The sequence below is a fragment of the Anabrus simplex genome, chromosome 8, assembly GCF_040414725.1.
Source record: "Anabrus simplex isolate iqAnaSimp1 chromosome 8, ASM4041472v1, whole genome shotgun sequence".
In the NCBI taxonomy this organism is placed as follows: domain Eukaryota; kingdom Metazoa; phylum Arthropoda; class Insecta; order Orthoptera; family Tettigoniidae; genus Anabrus; species Anabrus simplex.
Genome location: NC_090272.1, coordinates 10,924,861 through 10,940,652, shown reverse-complemented (window position 1 = coordinate 10,940,652; position 15,792 = coordinate 10,924,861). Strand labels below are relative to the sequence as shown.

At 46.8% G+C, this 15,792-nt stretch overlaps 1 protein-coding gene across 6 annotated transcripts in view; it reads left to right on the top strand.

Annotated features, from left to right (window-relative positions):
• The first annotated feature begins 11,422 nt into the window (after positions 1–11,422).
• LOC136879001 (zinc finger protein 665) overlaps positions 11,423–15,792 on the top strand; it is a 132,278-nt gene continuing 127,908 nt past the window's right edge. For 2 of the 6 annotated variants that reach the window (XM_067152677.2, XM_067152678.2), the window contains exons 1-2: positions 11,423–11,560; positions 13,057–13,228. The gene's annotated coding sequence lies outside the window, so the exon portion shown is untranslated. The remainder of the gene's footprint in view (positions 11,561–13,056; positions 13,229–15,792) is intronic. The other 4 variants (XM_067152682.2, XM_067152680.2, XM_067152681.2 and 1 more) reach the window with 3 other exon arrangements.

Below are 15,792 nucleotides of genomic sequence, written 5' to 3'. Positions count from 1 at the left end.
TCTCTCTCCCTCGGAGCTTTCAGATTCGGCCTCCCGGGATGCGCCTGAAAGGTCAATCACCAGTGGGGCCTCGTCCGAGTCCGGATCCGAGATTCTCGCTCGCTCGGGTGGGGGTTGGACTTTAATTGGCGCCATTCGCCGGGTCCGTTTCTTCTTCCCTTCCCCTCCCTTGTGCGCTGTTGCCTCTCCGCTCAGGTTGGCGGAACTGGGTCCCGCTTTTCCGGCGTCCGGCTGGCTGACCACTGGGCTGGGTGTAAGGGTTCGGTTCGTTTTGGGGGGAGAGGTAGCCTCCAGTTTATGTTGGCGTTGCTCCACAGTCACTGGCTCAGCGGAGCCATGTGACTGTTCCTTCCCATGCTCAGGTTCAGGCACATCGGGGTCTAGCCCCGGTTCCCGGTCGTCCGAGCACAACGTCACGTACCCCAGCTCGATCTCCAGGCGCCGCCTGCTCTTACTTCGGGGTACAGCTTTGTGGCTGTCCGTCCGAGTGCGAAGCGGCTGCACTGGTATGTGTGAGCTGGCCTGTACTGACGAGGTGGTTATTGGAGATGTCGTGGTGGTGGTAGTAATGGTGGTGGTGGTGCACGCATAGTTGCGCATAGCTTGCCCCGTCAGGTAAACGTTTCCCGTCAGGTTTATTAGCTGTGAGTCAGGGGTAAAGCCTGCTCTCAGCTCCTGTATTTTTCGTTCCCTGCTCTCGGAGCACGCTAGGCGCTGAGTCACCCCCAGCTGTCGCTCGGCCGGGTCATTGACCGGAGCAAGGGCCGGTAGCGTGACGCTATGCGCGCTGGTAGTGTTGAACCCTAAGGACGTGTTCAATACATTACTACTAAAAATAATATATTGCCCGTGTGGGTTATTGGCGGGGGGCAGCGCTGTGAGAACTGCGATTTGCCCTCCGCTGATTAACTGACGGCCGTAGAGTGAGAGCGCTGTGAGAACAGCACTTCGTTCACGACCGGCGAAATGACGCCCGCTGTTTGGGAGAGTGCTGTGATAACAGCTGCTCCGCCTTAGCGGCCGTCTCTGGAAGTTCTCGGCGATCGATGAGTGTCTGTGTGGTCCCAGGCTCATCGACAAATTGCTCTTTTGGAAAGAATGAGCCTGGTCCCGTGTGTCTAGATGTGGGGAAGAGCTAATGAGAACTAGTGAACGCGGGGTGAGCCGACACGAACGGGCCCCTGGCTCACGGCAATCCGTGACTAACCCTAGGCACCGAGAGGCGGTAGCCGGTTGGGACGAGTTCTCGAAGTTCTTGACGGTCTCGATGCGGGGCGAGCAGTGCATAGCAGTACCCGCAGCCGTTGAAAGGAGGGAGAGAGCGGAGCGATAGGCACGTAGGTCCTCTCGCTAGCGCAGTCGAACTCGTCCTCTGCTTTACTCAATTTTTTCGGTGGGGGGGGGGCGAAGCCCGCTCCCCCCGCGTGATCAACGACTCAATCTACATGGCCTCCGACATGCTATTATTTCTAAGAAGAAGAAAGAGATAGCAGGGAAGAGTGGGAAGTGATACAAGGAGTATCTGCCTGTTTCCATGTCAGACACGCTACCAGGCGAGATTGTATTAGGTATATGTTGTTGAAGTATGGTATTGAAGGGTCAGGGAAAAACCACATAGGCAGAAAGAAGAAAGAGCCTACATGTAAAACCTGACATCTTGTGATAGCACATGCAAGGATGTGGGCTGGAAAAAGACCAGAGGTTGTGTTAGTTAGGAACAGGTAACATGCACAATACATAAACCAATTCCTTGCCATTCCATCACCTGGGGATCAGTCCGTCTGGGCACTGCTGTGACTAGCACGGTCCTTGCCGGCTGCGGAGCCATGCGTCGAGTACCACTAGGGCCTGTCGCACGACTCCACCTCCTTGGGGTACCTCGTACCCAGTCTCCGATCCCGGAGAATGAGGCCAAGCCCGCCGAGGCGGGGGCCTCTTAGAAGGGGGTGGGTCATGGCGCCGGGCCTCCTTCCTCTCTGCCCGCGCCATGGCCCGGTAGACAGGGCAACTGCGATGGGAGGCCGGGTGGCCCCCCGAGCAGTTGGCGCACACCGGCGCGTCTCTAAGTGTTGCGCAGGCCGTGTAGTAGTGATCACCACCACAGCGGTTGCACCTCACCTCGAGCCCACAGCTGACCTGACGGTGGCCCCACCTCAGACAGCGGAAACACTGCAAGAGCTGCTGAGGGGGACGTTTCACTCTCACCTGACTGCCGCTACCCGCTGAGATCCTCTCCTGATTGGCTGCTCGGTTGACTGCTGTCCTGGGAGCAGTCCTGGGTTGCGGCTTGGCGGTCCTCTCCTGGTGAGCCAGCGTCGCCTTCTGTTTCCTGGTGCGGCGTCGTCTTCTTCTTCTCCTTCCCGGGGGTTGCTTCTCGGCGGGGGAAGAGGCCTCGTCCTGGTGACCCTCCTCCCGGCCTGGTGACCCCGGGGTAGCTGCCGGCTCCTCTGCGTCGCCATCTTCTTCTTTCTCCTGGCTGGCGGCGGCGGTGGCGTCGGTCGGTGATAACACTCGACTGCGTTCCCAGTCCTGGGGGGCGCACATCGAGGTCTGAAACTCGACAGACGTGCAGGCAGGCTGGACCTGGGCAGCAGTCTCAGTACGCCAGGGGGCGTCCTTCTCCACCGCTGTGCTGCTCTCCACCATCACGGGCGCGTTCCTGGTTTGCGCCCGGGTAACAGGCCCTTCCTGGTAGGCCTGCGTCTGCGAACACTTCGCCCTGGTTGTCGCCTTGTTGGTCTGCGTGTACTACGTAAAGTACAACTTTCCATCTGGGGTCGCGCCGTCGCGGCGCTCGGGAGCGCCGCCGACGTCCTCGGTCGTTGGCTCCGTCTGCGAGGCTGCCTCCTGGTAGCCCGAGACGTCCAGGTGCTCCCTGAGTCCTGGTAGCCGGGCAACCGGAACTGCTGGGACGCGCGCTCCTCGTAGACCCTGAAGCTGGCTGCGTCGTTAGGGCGGATGATGATCGCCCAGGAAGCAACCATAATGCCGATGATCGGCAGGAGTGGCTCTCCGATGAACTCCGCAGTCGCATTCAGGTGGTCGAAGACGCGCAGCGTCCCCTGGTAGTCGCTTTCCCCCGGCCGGTTGAACACCATCAGTCCCGGGCGTTCATAGCTGGGGACATCCGCCGTGTCGAGCGCGTCCAGCAGCTTCTCGACGGCTCCCTGGTAGTCGTAGTCGACCAGTCTCACTGGTAGGGTCGGCTCCTCCATCTTGGTCCTCCTGTAAGATAACCTGAAACAGAAGAAAGAGCGAGCACTGAGAAGTGCTACAGCTCAGACAATGCTCCTTCGAAAATGTACTAATAAGTACAAGTGCCTGGCTGATACTTGAAAAGTACAGAGCGCCTGGCAAGGAGAGAGAGCGCGCAGCGAGAGGCACGTATGTCCTTTCACTACGGCAGTCAGCTCGTCCTTTGCTTTACTCAATTTCTTTTTTTTCGGGGGGGCCCCCGAAGCCCTCTCCCCCCGCGTGACCAACGACTCAATCTACATGGCCTCCGACATGCTATTATTTCTAAGAAGAAGAAAGAGATAGCAGGGAAGAGTGGGAAGTGATACAAGGAGTATCTGCCTGTTTCCATGTCAGACACGCTACCAGGCGAGATTGTATTAGGTATATGGTGTTGAAGTATGGTATTGAAGGGTCAGGGAAAAACCACATAGGCAGAAAGAAGAAAGAGCCTACATGTAAAACCTGACATCTTTTGATAGCACATGCAAGGATGTGGGCTGGAAAAAGACCAGAGGTTATGTTAGTTAGGAACAGGTAACATGCACAAAACATAAACCAATTCCTCGCCGTTCCAGTTATTCAGGGGATCAGTCCTTCTGGGCACTGTTGTGACTAGCGCGGTCCTTGCCGGCTGCGGAGCCATGCGTCAAGTACCACTAGGGCCTGTCGCACGACTCCACCTCCTTGGGGTACCTCGTACCCAGTCTCCGATCCCGGAGAATGAGGCCAAGCCCGCCGAGGCGGGGGCCTCCTGGAAAGGGGTGGGTCATGGCGCCGGGCCTCCTTCCTCTCTGCCCGCGCCATGGCCCGGTAGCCAGGGCAACTGCGATGGGAGGCCGGGTGGCCCTCCGAGCAGTTGGCGCACACGGCGCGACTCTAAGTGTTGCGCAGGCCGTGTAGTAGTGATCACCACCACAGCGGTTGCACCTCACCTCGAGCCCACAGCTGACCTGACGGTGGCCCCACCTCAGACAGCGGAAACACTGCAAGAGCTGCTGAGGGGGACGTTTCACTCTCACCTGACAGCCGCTACCTGCTGAGGTCCTCTCCTGATTGGCTCCTCGGTTGACTGCTGTCCTGGGAGCAGTCCTGGGTTGCGGCTTGGCGGTCCTCTCCTGGTGAGCCAGCGTCGCCTTCTGCTTCCTGGTGCGGCGTCGTCTTCTTCTTCTCCTTCCCGGGGGTTGCTTCTCGGCGGGGGAAGAGGCCTCGTCCTGGTGGCCCTCTTCCCGGCCTGGTGACCCCGGGGTAGTTGGTGGCTCCGCTGCGTCGCCGTCTTCTTCTTTCCCCTGGCTGGCGGTGGCGTCGGTCGTTCCCGAGGTTTGCTTCTCGGCGGGGGAAGAGGCCTCGCCCTGGTGGCCCTCCTCCCGGCCTGGTGACCCCGGGGTAGCTGCCGCCTCCTCGGCGTCGCCATCTTCTTCTTTCTCCTGGCTGGCGGCGGCGGTGGCGTCGGTCGGTGCTAACACTCGACTGCGTTCCCTGTCCTGGGGGGCGCACATCGAGGTCTGCAACTCGACAGACGTGCAGGCAGGCTGGACCTGGGCAGCAGTATCACTACGCCAGGGGGCGTCCTTCTCTACCGCTGTGCTGCTCTCCACCAACACGGGCGCGTTCCTGGTTTGCGCCCGGGTAACAGGCCCTTCCTGGTAGGCCTGCGTCTGCGACCACTTCGCCCTGGTTGTCGCCTTGTTGGTCTGCGTGTACTTCGAGGAGTACCGCTTTCCAACTGGAGTCGCGCCGTCGCGGCGCTTGGTAACGCCGCCGTCGTCCTCGGTCGTTGGCTCCGTCTGCGAGGCTGCCTCCTGGTAGTCCGAGACGTCCAGGTGCTCCCTGAGTCCTGGTAGCCGGGTAACCTGGAACTGGTGGGACGCGCGCTCCTCGTAGATCCTGTAGCTGGCTGCGTCGTTAGGGCGAATTATGATCGCCCAGGTAGCAATCATAATGCCGATGATCGGCAGGAGAGGCTCTCCGATGATCTCCGCAGTCGCATTCAGGTGGTCAAAGACGCGCAGCGTCCCCTGGTGGTCGCCTTCCCCCAGCCGGTTGAACACAACCAGTCCCGGGCGTTCGTAGCTGGGGACATCCATCTCGTCGATCGCGTCCAGCAGCTTGTCGACGGCTCCCTCGTAGTCGTAGTCGACCAGCCTCACTGGTAGAGTCAGCTCCTCCATCCTGGTCCTCCTGTAAGAATTCCTGAAACAGAAGAAAGAGGGAGCACTGAAAAGTGCTACAGCTCAGACAATGCTCTTTCGAAGATGTACTAACAAGTACAGCTGCCTGACTAGTACTGGGAAAGTACAGAGCGCCTGGCAAGGAGAGAGAGAGCGAGCGGGAGGAACACGTCCTTCCACTACGGCTGTCGTGCTGCTTTACTCAAGGCTGGCGACTCCCTTTTATTGCCGAAGGTCGGACGGCGTGGTTGCACATGTTGGCATCTAGAAAAATTTATCTCTCGGCCATCCTTCCGTCGATTTACATGAAATTTTGGCTAGCAGCATTTATTGTTCAGGCCTACTAGGTGACGTTCTCGAAATTATGATATTACATTCTGTTCATGATGAAATGCCGTAGAACAAGAAAGAACCTTCGGTGTGACGTCACTTGGCCTTGGCTGGCGTTCTGGAGCAGTGCTAGTTTGCATGCTGTCTCCCACAATGCCTGCGCGCTCGGCGCTCGTTTTGAATGCATACAGTCCGGTGTTAGCGAGTTCCTCTCAAGAAATACATGAACGTGAATGCTCGCAGGGCATTTCTGTTTCAATACCAAAGATATGTCTTGGAGGTTGGTCCTCCCCGATCATTTAAGAGATTCTAAAACTTCTACTCTTAAAGTTTGTTATATCCTTCTAAATATTTTTTATCTTTACTAATTTTTATTGTTGTTGCTTTGAAAAAGGAATCAAGAAATAAATAAACAAAGAAAATAGAGATCATTTAGGATATACATTCAAAATTTAAAGTTCTTTGTGTGGTCATTTTTCCAGCTAACTAGGCTTATTCCCCTTTACTCTCCTTGCGGCCGTAGCATGGATATTGACATAAAATATTTGTTATATCATGAGCTTATTTAAGCATTCTCATTTAACGTATTTCATGAAGTTAATTTGCATGATGCAGGCTTATTTCTATGTCTTAGTTATTTAGACTGAGATTTGAGCGCTCTGCTTGGTTAAGATTCATATTTGACTGCATCAAATTATGACTAATATTTTTAAGACTAGTTCAAGTTGGACTTTAGGTCATGGTCTCAAATTAAGGGTTCACTCCTGCTTGTATGGTGTCATACTGTGATATTTAATCGGTGGACAACCTTATAATGGAAAGGGTGTCTGTAGTTCGTTCACGAGAGACTGAGCTTTTCTGATTTTAAGCAATTTGACCTACGGATTGGCTTGAAACATGACTCTTTTCATTTCATAATTCGTGTAGTGATGTTTTAAAGACGAGGAAAACCACACGAGGTAACCAATGTATTTAATCAGTTGTATTAAAATATGATTTGTTTTGTTTGTTGCTTTCCTGTTGCCATTCAGTGTAAAATTCATGAAGTTCATTGTAAATCTTGTGATACCATTCATTTTAAACTTCAATACCTTTTTAATGAAATAATTGCAGCATCCAGAAGAAATGGTTGGTTGTCAATGTACGGTACTTTCGTACACGTACACACTATCGGTGGGGATTCGTTGTGTGTCTCCTTTCGGCCGGCTGGTTGAATCGTGCAATAATCGGATTTCTGGGGCATCAGGATGTGACACTGGCACTAGGTTGTGCTGCATGGAAACTTGAGGGCAAGCATACTCGTCAAGGTTTCGGTCAACCACGTTTGGCTACCGCAATGCAGGTAGAATAGCTATCAGTGTACAATAGTGTTGTTACCAGGCCTGGTAGGGTATGTAAGGGACATGTACAGCATCCCTTCCTAAAAGTCAACTGTACAGTTTTCTCTTGGTTTATAGTGACATCGTTTTCCCTGGCCCAATTCTCCAGCTTGTTAATTGCTTCTTGTACTTCTGTCCTTATAGGAGACCCGAACAACATGTCATCTGCATATAGAATTATAGTTGTATTCGAGTTCTCCCTAATGATTTTCATGATATCTGCTGTATAGATGTTGAGTTATCACTGTAAAGGACACGGTGATATATAGCATACTCGTGAGAGAGAGCGTTATCAGCACCTGGCAGAGTTTGAAAAGGGCATTATTGTGCATCTCCTTTCGGCTTACTGGTCGAATCGTAACATATCCGGATTTGTGGGTTGTGAGGATGTGACAGTGGCCCGATGTTGGTCTGCATGGGAACGTGAGGGCAGGCATACTTATTGTCAAGTATCCGGTCGACCACACCTGACCGCCGCAATGTAGGATACCTTTATTGTATACCAAGTACATCGTAACCCCTTCAAATCTGCACCTGCCATCTGACAATTCCCGCAAAATTTTATGTCATCCTGCACCATTGGAACAGCCGGACTAGGGAATTACCGTCCCATGCCGTTAACAATACAGGTGATCTGTATGCCGTAGGTGATGATCGAGGCTATTGCACTTCTAAATAGTGCCATCGCGTACTGATAGACAGGTTCCTGATAATCTTTATGTAGTATATAGCCCTGATTGCTACCGCTGTCCTTTCTTCTATGTGAACTGTATGCAGTCTAACCCCTAGGTATTTGAATTTGTTAACTCTCTGTAGTGGATTGCCTGAAAGCACAATTTTGTCAGTCGCTGCTGCTTTTCCACCCTTCCTAAAAGTCAACTGTACAGTTTTCTCTTGGTTTATAGTGACATCGTTTTCCCTGGCCCAATTCTCCAGCTTGTTAATTGCTTCATGTACTTCTGTCCTTATAGGAGACCCGATCACCATGCCATCTGTATGTATTATTATAGTTGTATTCGAGTTCTCCTTAATGATTTTCATGCTGTCTGCTGAATAGATGTTAAATAATGTAGGACTGATAGGGTCCCCCTGCAATACGCCATTCGTTTGAATAATCCGTTTCGATGTTTCCACGTTGTTATTTATACATATGTAGTTATACTTTAAGAGATCTTCTGTTATCCTTGCAATTGGGTGGTCCTTTCCAGTCATTCTTTTACGTTCCTCGATATGCTTCTTCTTGTTTACCAGGTCGAACGCTTTCCTACAGTAGTCTACAAATACACCATAGTGTTATTGGAGAATGGTTGCCCAGTTGTACTTCCTGTTATAACAATAATTACCACGACTTCCGCCTTTGAAGTCTAGCTCAGTGTACATAATTAAATATCCATGGTTTGTGGTTATAGTAGTTCACTAATTTAGCAGAACAAAAAGAGTAAGGCATACCAAGAGTAATTTCATACCCTACCCGGTGAACGGTGCTATAAATATTTGGCTTTTTTTAAAAAAAGTTTCTAGTTCTCATTTTATTTTTCTGGCTTATAATGGATGATGACCTAGCCAAGACCGACTACAATATATCAGACATTAATGTTACTATCGATTGGGAGGAAAATGGCGACTTCGTGGGCGAGCGTTTGAGACATGTGGTTGGTTCATATCTGTGTTTACATTCTGTTAGAGAGTGTTATTTTGATCGAGTCATTGAAGTATAACTTATGTTTGGTAAAATAGTAATCTATAACGGTTTCACAGTATGGTGTTTTGTTAGAAGTTTATATGATGGTATTTTTAATGTATAATAGTGTTTACATTGCCGTGCTGTAACATAGCATAAAATGGGTCGTTCCTGCTGCGTTCGTGGTTGTAGATCTAATTATACCGTTGCTGAAGCTTTTAAATTCCCTGAATATAGATCTCTACAGTAGAAATGGATAAGGAATATTCACCGGGAAAATTTGGAAGTCAGACCCCAAACTATTGTAGGCTGTGTACTGTATGTGTGTAACCAAAATTTGTGGTTAGGTAAGATCTCTTTCCAACCGATAATGGTGAACCTATTCGTTTTTGTTTTCTTATTCAGTCGGAGTAATTTCATGTAAGTTGACGATAAGTATTAGTTTCTATGTAGAATATAAGTGTGTGAGTGTATTTATATGGGTCAGTGGTAACTAGGATCTGTAATTATACGCAGTCATGTGAGAATATGTTTGTTTCGATCGTGTTGTGGATCGGATTTAAATCGAACTATGGCAATGCCTCTCATACATACATCTATTCTTAAGTTCTCTAAGGAATAAAACATTATGAGAGAAGTGGGTTAGGAACGTACATCGTGAATATTTCTAGAAAACAGTAGTGTGCATATGTCATCTGAGAGTAAGTCTGAGATTAGGGAAGACTATATTTTCTAATTCTAAAGAGTGGACCTATTCGCATTCCTCGAAAGAAAAAAAAAACAATTCATTTAAATAGTGATAATTGATATGGTGACATTCCTTCAGTGTCTATGTGCTTCAAAGTGTCATGTGATTTAGATGCAATTGTATTTTGAAAGGATCTGTGCTTGCCTGCGGGAACATTTGGCTAGATCTTGGTGTATAACAAAACTTATAGTGTGACAGATGGAACAATCTGTACACTGTTACACAAAAGAAATAGTGACTTGCAGGGATGGTGGTGGTGGTGATTATTGTTTTAAGAGGAAGTACAACTAGGCAACCATCCTCTATATAACACTAATTACAGAGAAAGAATGGAAGGGGTCCGACAATTCGCAAAATGAAGGTATCGGCCGTAGGAAGACAAGGGCCACGAAGGGAATGAAAATGAAAGACTCCCTAGGCATCCATACGTAATACCGTCGGGGTCTGAAAAGAACAAGTGTTGACCAAGGGAGGTCGGATAGGATAGATGAAAGTGAGGAGCCTGGCACAAGTAAGTGGAAGCAATGTCAGGACTCAGCTGAGGGTCCCGTGATCGCCAACCCACGCTCCAAAGTTCAGAGCTCCTGGGTCCCCTTTTAGTCGCCTCTTACGACAGGCAGGGGATACCATGGGTGTTATTCTACCGCCCCCACCCACGGGGGGACTTGCAGGGATTAGCTTTGTTTGTAACCCAGGGGTTTTATTGTTTCAATACCCTCCGATTCATGCTGTGGATATCTGTTATCAAGCAGTCTACAGCAAATAGTAGCTCGTCCATGTAGGTTAAAGATTTCATTGTTTAGAGTCAACAGAGTTGTTTTAATCATGTTCTTCAATGGGGAAAATCCTATTATATCTTTAGTGTCTGAACGCTTCATTGCTAAGTTTACCACCATGGTTGGAAGTGCTACTATATCATACGTCAACATATGATTTAAAAGTTTCCAGTAAGGAAGGCTTAACATCACCGGGGCTGTTCATTGGGCTGGCATAATCATTTCGGGCGTACTTCATTTTCATCGAGTGCTGAACATTAGAAATTGTCCACCAATTCGAAACTAAGGCAAAACGTTATGTTTCATAGTTCTTATGAGAGTGAATAAATTGAGAAATTTCGCACCTTGAATTATTTTTAAACAATCAGAATGATGTTATAAATATCATTTTAACAGTTTTATTATGTATTTCTATCTCTCCAGCGAAGTATAATATAAGAGAAAACGTTATTTGACTTAGTGAAATTTCGAAATAATCAGCGTGTTGTTCTCTTTTGCTGCGGGGCTGTCCATCTATTCTAACAGAATATGTGTGATTCTAGTTGATTATATGTGATGAGTACTTATTCGCGAAGTGTTTTCATAGGCGCAACAGTGATTTTCCCTATGATTTTACATTTATCATGTTAAATTACCTACCACATTTTGCAAAATATGTACGTGATCTTTTCGTAATTTCTGGCGGATTGAAGCAGATATTGTGTAGCTCTTTCGGTGGTATTAACGCAAGTAATTTAATGTGACGCCGGGTGAGTGGCTCAGACGGTTGAAGCTCTGGCCTTCTGATCCCAACTTGGCGGTTTGGTCCCGGCTCAGTCTGGTAGTATGTAAAGGTGCTCAAATACGTCAGCCTCGTGTCGGTAAATTTACTGGCAGGTAAAACAACTCCTGCGGCACTAAATTCCGACATCTCCGAAAATCGGGAGTTGGTTTATCGTCGAAATGAAGTTATTGCGTGCTACCCTAACCTTCATCAGTCGGCAGCTACTGCGCCCACGACGTCCACCATCTTGGTTTTGATATTACGGTCTGATATATTGTAGTCGGTCTTGACCTAGCTTATTAAATGAAAATGGGGTTGGCGACCCTGCTGTGACGTCGGAGAGTACAGGAATGGTGGAAATGTTGTTGTATCGGTGCTAACCTCGTACCTAGTAAAGCAGTAAATATTCAATTTTGTTGCAATGGTATGTCCTGGCAAACTGCACTCGTTACTGTGATTCTGTTATTTCCTATAGCAGGTTAGATATATTCCCTTTTTTGGAATGTGTGTTGATAAATTCATCCTTAGCACAATTGTATCTACTCGGTGAAGACGGAGCGCAATTTGACTTCAAACATTTATAAGTTTGGGTAAAATTAAACCTTGACAGCGGATGTGAATAATTCGCAAAGGAATTATGACATACATTTGTATCGTTCATTTCATTTCGGAGGTTGACATTACCTTCCATCCTTGAAATGCCACTTTGACGATTATACACGGCTGAATTTGCAGACCCAATTTTGTGTTAGCAAACATGTTTTCTGGATCTGGTAGAACTCTTAACGCATGACATACTACTAGTCCGTTTAATAATTGTTGTCATTGAACTATATATGATAAGGGGGTCCAGCCGATCAATGCACCAGTTCTAGCGCGAGATTTTTGTTTTGTTTTCAGATGACAGTTCAGTTGTGTTTGATTGTCCCTGTCCAGCAGTAGGTAATTTCAGAGTTCTGTTTACTTTACAATATTGTGAAATTACTTGAACTCCTTTGCACTTGGTACTTTAAGTTTCGTTATTTAGATTTCTTTTAGATTTGTATGTGGGATTTGAAGGAAAATGACTTAATTATTTTTGCAGTAGGGCCTACATATGACATTTCCTTTCACACAGATAGTCTCAGCTGAGTTATGATGGTAGCAAGATTTGCAGAAGTATTTGAGCCTGTTATTTATATGCTTTTCATGCTCATTTCAGAGGGATAATGACGTTGTACCATACTCAGTGTTGTTGCAACTAAGGCATTGGTAAGTTAGTGCCTGTTAGTTTCATTATATCTCTAGACACTGCCCTATATTTTCAGACTGATCGCCTTTCTTTCATCACTTGGAGAAGACCATAACAGATCTTCAGTTGAACAAATTTAACGACGACAGCAGCTTTTCTTTTTTGTGCAGATATTATGTTGAAGTTTCTGGCTCCACGCCTGAGTGGTCGGTGACTTGATCTTCGGCCCTCGGGTTCGATTCCTGGCCGGGTTGAGGAATTTTCATCGTAACTGTTAATCCGCTTGGCTTGGTTACTTATTGTTTGTGCTGTCCTAAACATTCCTATATAGCACACACAACCCTATCACCATGCTAACATGCATTTTCCTATTCATGGCAGAAACTGCCTATCTTCGGCTGGAGGGTCTTCCTTACAAGTGCTGTGCTAGGCTAGCAGTAGCCAGATGAATTTATTATAATAATAGATATATTTATTGTGATTAACGACAATTGAATCGGAAAGTGTTAAAGCTAATATTATTAGGGATCATTGGAATTCAATAGATTCTCTGTCTGAATACTGAGCTGATTATCTCTGGGTGAAAGTCCTTTGTTCTCTGTGAAACCCTCAGGTTGGTACTGATGTGGGATATTAGTTCTCCGGAAGTTTACTACATATGGAGCCTTTGTCAGTTGGTTGTTTAGTCATTTAATTGAATGTTGCATTATCTGCATTGCTTTGAAGATCATTTTCTTTTTCAGCTTACGTCTTCTGTGTCTGACATGGACTGAGCCATTCTGCGACCCTCACTGGGGATGGGGGCAGTTGAATACAACCACAAATCCCTGCCTGTTGTGAAAGGCAAGGAGATCCCAGGGGCTCGAAACATGAGAGCATGAGATGGTGGTGCCTATGAAGTCCTTGTCAAGTCTGGTATTGTTTCCACTTACTTATGCCAGTCTCTCTGCTTTCATCTTTCTTTGCTGACCTCCCTTGTTCAACTCTCGTTCTTTTCTGACCTTGATGGTATTAGGTTTCTTTCAAGGATTGGACCACTTCCTTTTATCCTCTTTGATAGCGTTAAAAGAGGATGGTTGCCCAGTTGTTCTTCCTCTTAAAACAGCAATAACTACCACACCACATTCTGCACAAGCATTAGAGGTGCAGAATAGCAAACCTGTGTTTGAAGCTGCCGTATTTCTTTTGCTTGAAACGTGGAGTTTGTTCGTCTTCATTGCACCATATTCAAACTCTCATTCATTGGCAAAAATGTGTAATAATCTACATGCTCGTTTGTAACTTATGCTTCCGCTCAGGAACTCGGATATGTTATCCAGACAAGATGTTCTACTTTTTCCTTGAATACACCTTCCCTAGAGTATCGACCTCCAGATCCTAGCAGATGTAGTCAGATTTTTTAGAGGTGGGAAAAAGCCCATTCAACACTTCATGTCATTTATTGCCGGCATGTAAAAGATCTCTCATGACACTGTAGGTGTTTACCTGACAAAATTAATTAAAAAATCTCTCGCATGGATTGCCCCAATGAGATCCAATTTACTCTGCCATCTGGTAGCAAAGTTGAAGCTTAGACAGTCTATATGGCATGAAATCAAAATGTCTGTGCATGGTAGCTGAGGCCATACAATTATTATTATTATTATTATTATTGTCAGTCAGTGCCAAAATTGACAACCATGCAGCCTAAATGGCTTCAAATCAAAATGTCCACGACTTGACAGTTAACCAGAAGTCAGACATTGGTGCCAAATAATTACGAGCACAAACGACACAAAATACGAACAGAAATGCATATACTTGAATATGACTCCAGAATCAATTATTCTTCGTAGCAGCAAGCATAACTCACTTAAGATTAACAATAACGCGTAACATATTTAGGATAAAGCTATAAGATAAAAATAGATCAATGCTTGAACAGATAAAACGCAAGAAAATGAAATGAAATTTCTACTCACCATCTAGAAGAGCTTGCGTTGTTAACAGATTCAACTTCTCCTAAGGAAGGAATCCTACAAATAGAATACACCATTCATTTCTGAGTGGCGAACAACTTTATGCCCATTCCTCCTGGCTATTTTATCCATTATGTAAACTGGGTACTAGGGCCTCTTTTGTTTCACAAGATGCACGAGTTCCCCCCCTTCCTCAGATCACCGTGAACCAAAATATTGTGCTCCTTCAACCACTCAATGAACTCATTATTTCTAACCGCCATTGTTGGTGCTTTGTCAAGAACGACAGAGTGAACTGACAAAGACCGCGAAAAGAACTGAGCACAGTACAACACGCAGCTGATAGCACGTGGTTATGGTAAACAACACATCGACAACGCTGGTAACTGGAACTAGAGTCTAAGGCGCTCTGTTGGAGCGATCGGCTGCCTATGATTGGCTGTTTCTTAATTCACTTAACCTCCGCCAATAGGCAGTGCTCAAATGTCAAATCGAAACTCATAAGAACTGAACTATAGCGGTTGCTAGCTTGCTGCGTCTTACCCAGAGGGCCCAGGTTAGATTCCCAGTCATGTCAGGATCTGAGGGTTGGTTCTTGGCTCACTCAGCCGGATGAGAACAATCAAGGAGCTATTTCATGGGGAGTTAGCAGCCCTGGTCTTAAAAGCCAAGAATAATAGCGAGAGGATTCTACACAATGATGACAAATTGCCTTGTAATCTGCTGGCCTTTGGACTGAGTGGCAGTTGCTTGGAACACCAAAGCCTGTTAAGACTGTAGTGCCACAGATTTAAAAAAAGAATACATTGGGCATAGGCCTTCTTTATTTGTTACTTTATTTAGCAGAAAATCTCAAGCTGCATTGTATCCAGTCTCGTATCAAAAGCTTTGAATATATTTTATTGAATTACTCGTATGAAGATGTCTGTCATGTAAATCGACTCCAGTCAGACCTTTTTAATGGGCGCACCGTTCTGCCATTTTTATTGACCACCTGGCTAACATAACCTAGATACCGTATGTACTATTTATGTAATATTAGTGATATATTTAATCTGCTGGGTGCTTCAAATTAAAGTGAAAACACTGCAGAACTGTTTATTTTGATAAATCTTCATTATTGTCAGCAAAATTGCATCAATTACATCGAAGTTTACATATGTAGCTTGACTGCACATAGTGCGAGCGGTGTCTAGATTAGCGTGGAATCACGTGAGTACTCGATTCTGCATGTCGTCACAAACCCTTATGGCACTCCACAGCAACCGAGTGGTGAGCGCCGGTGTTACATGATTATAAGAGAACAATAGAACACTGGAAGTTCAAAACACTTAGTTATGTCTTGTTCTTGATAATAATACTAAAATAGTTCAATTAAGCAGTTAATGTTTACCTGTCTGATATTATTGTTAATGACCTCCTTCTTCGTTCTCTTCTTCATGTGCCATGTCCTCGCAGAACTTTGGCGCTCAATAGCATGATCTGTTGTTTGTTCATCGCTGTTCTGAACAGAGTAAGCTT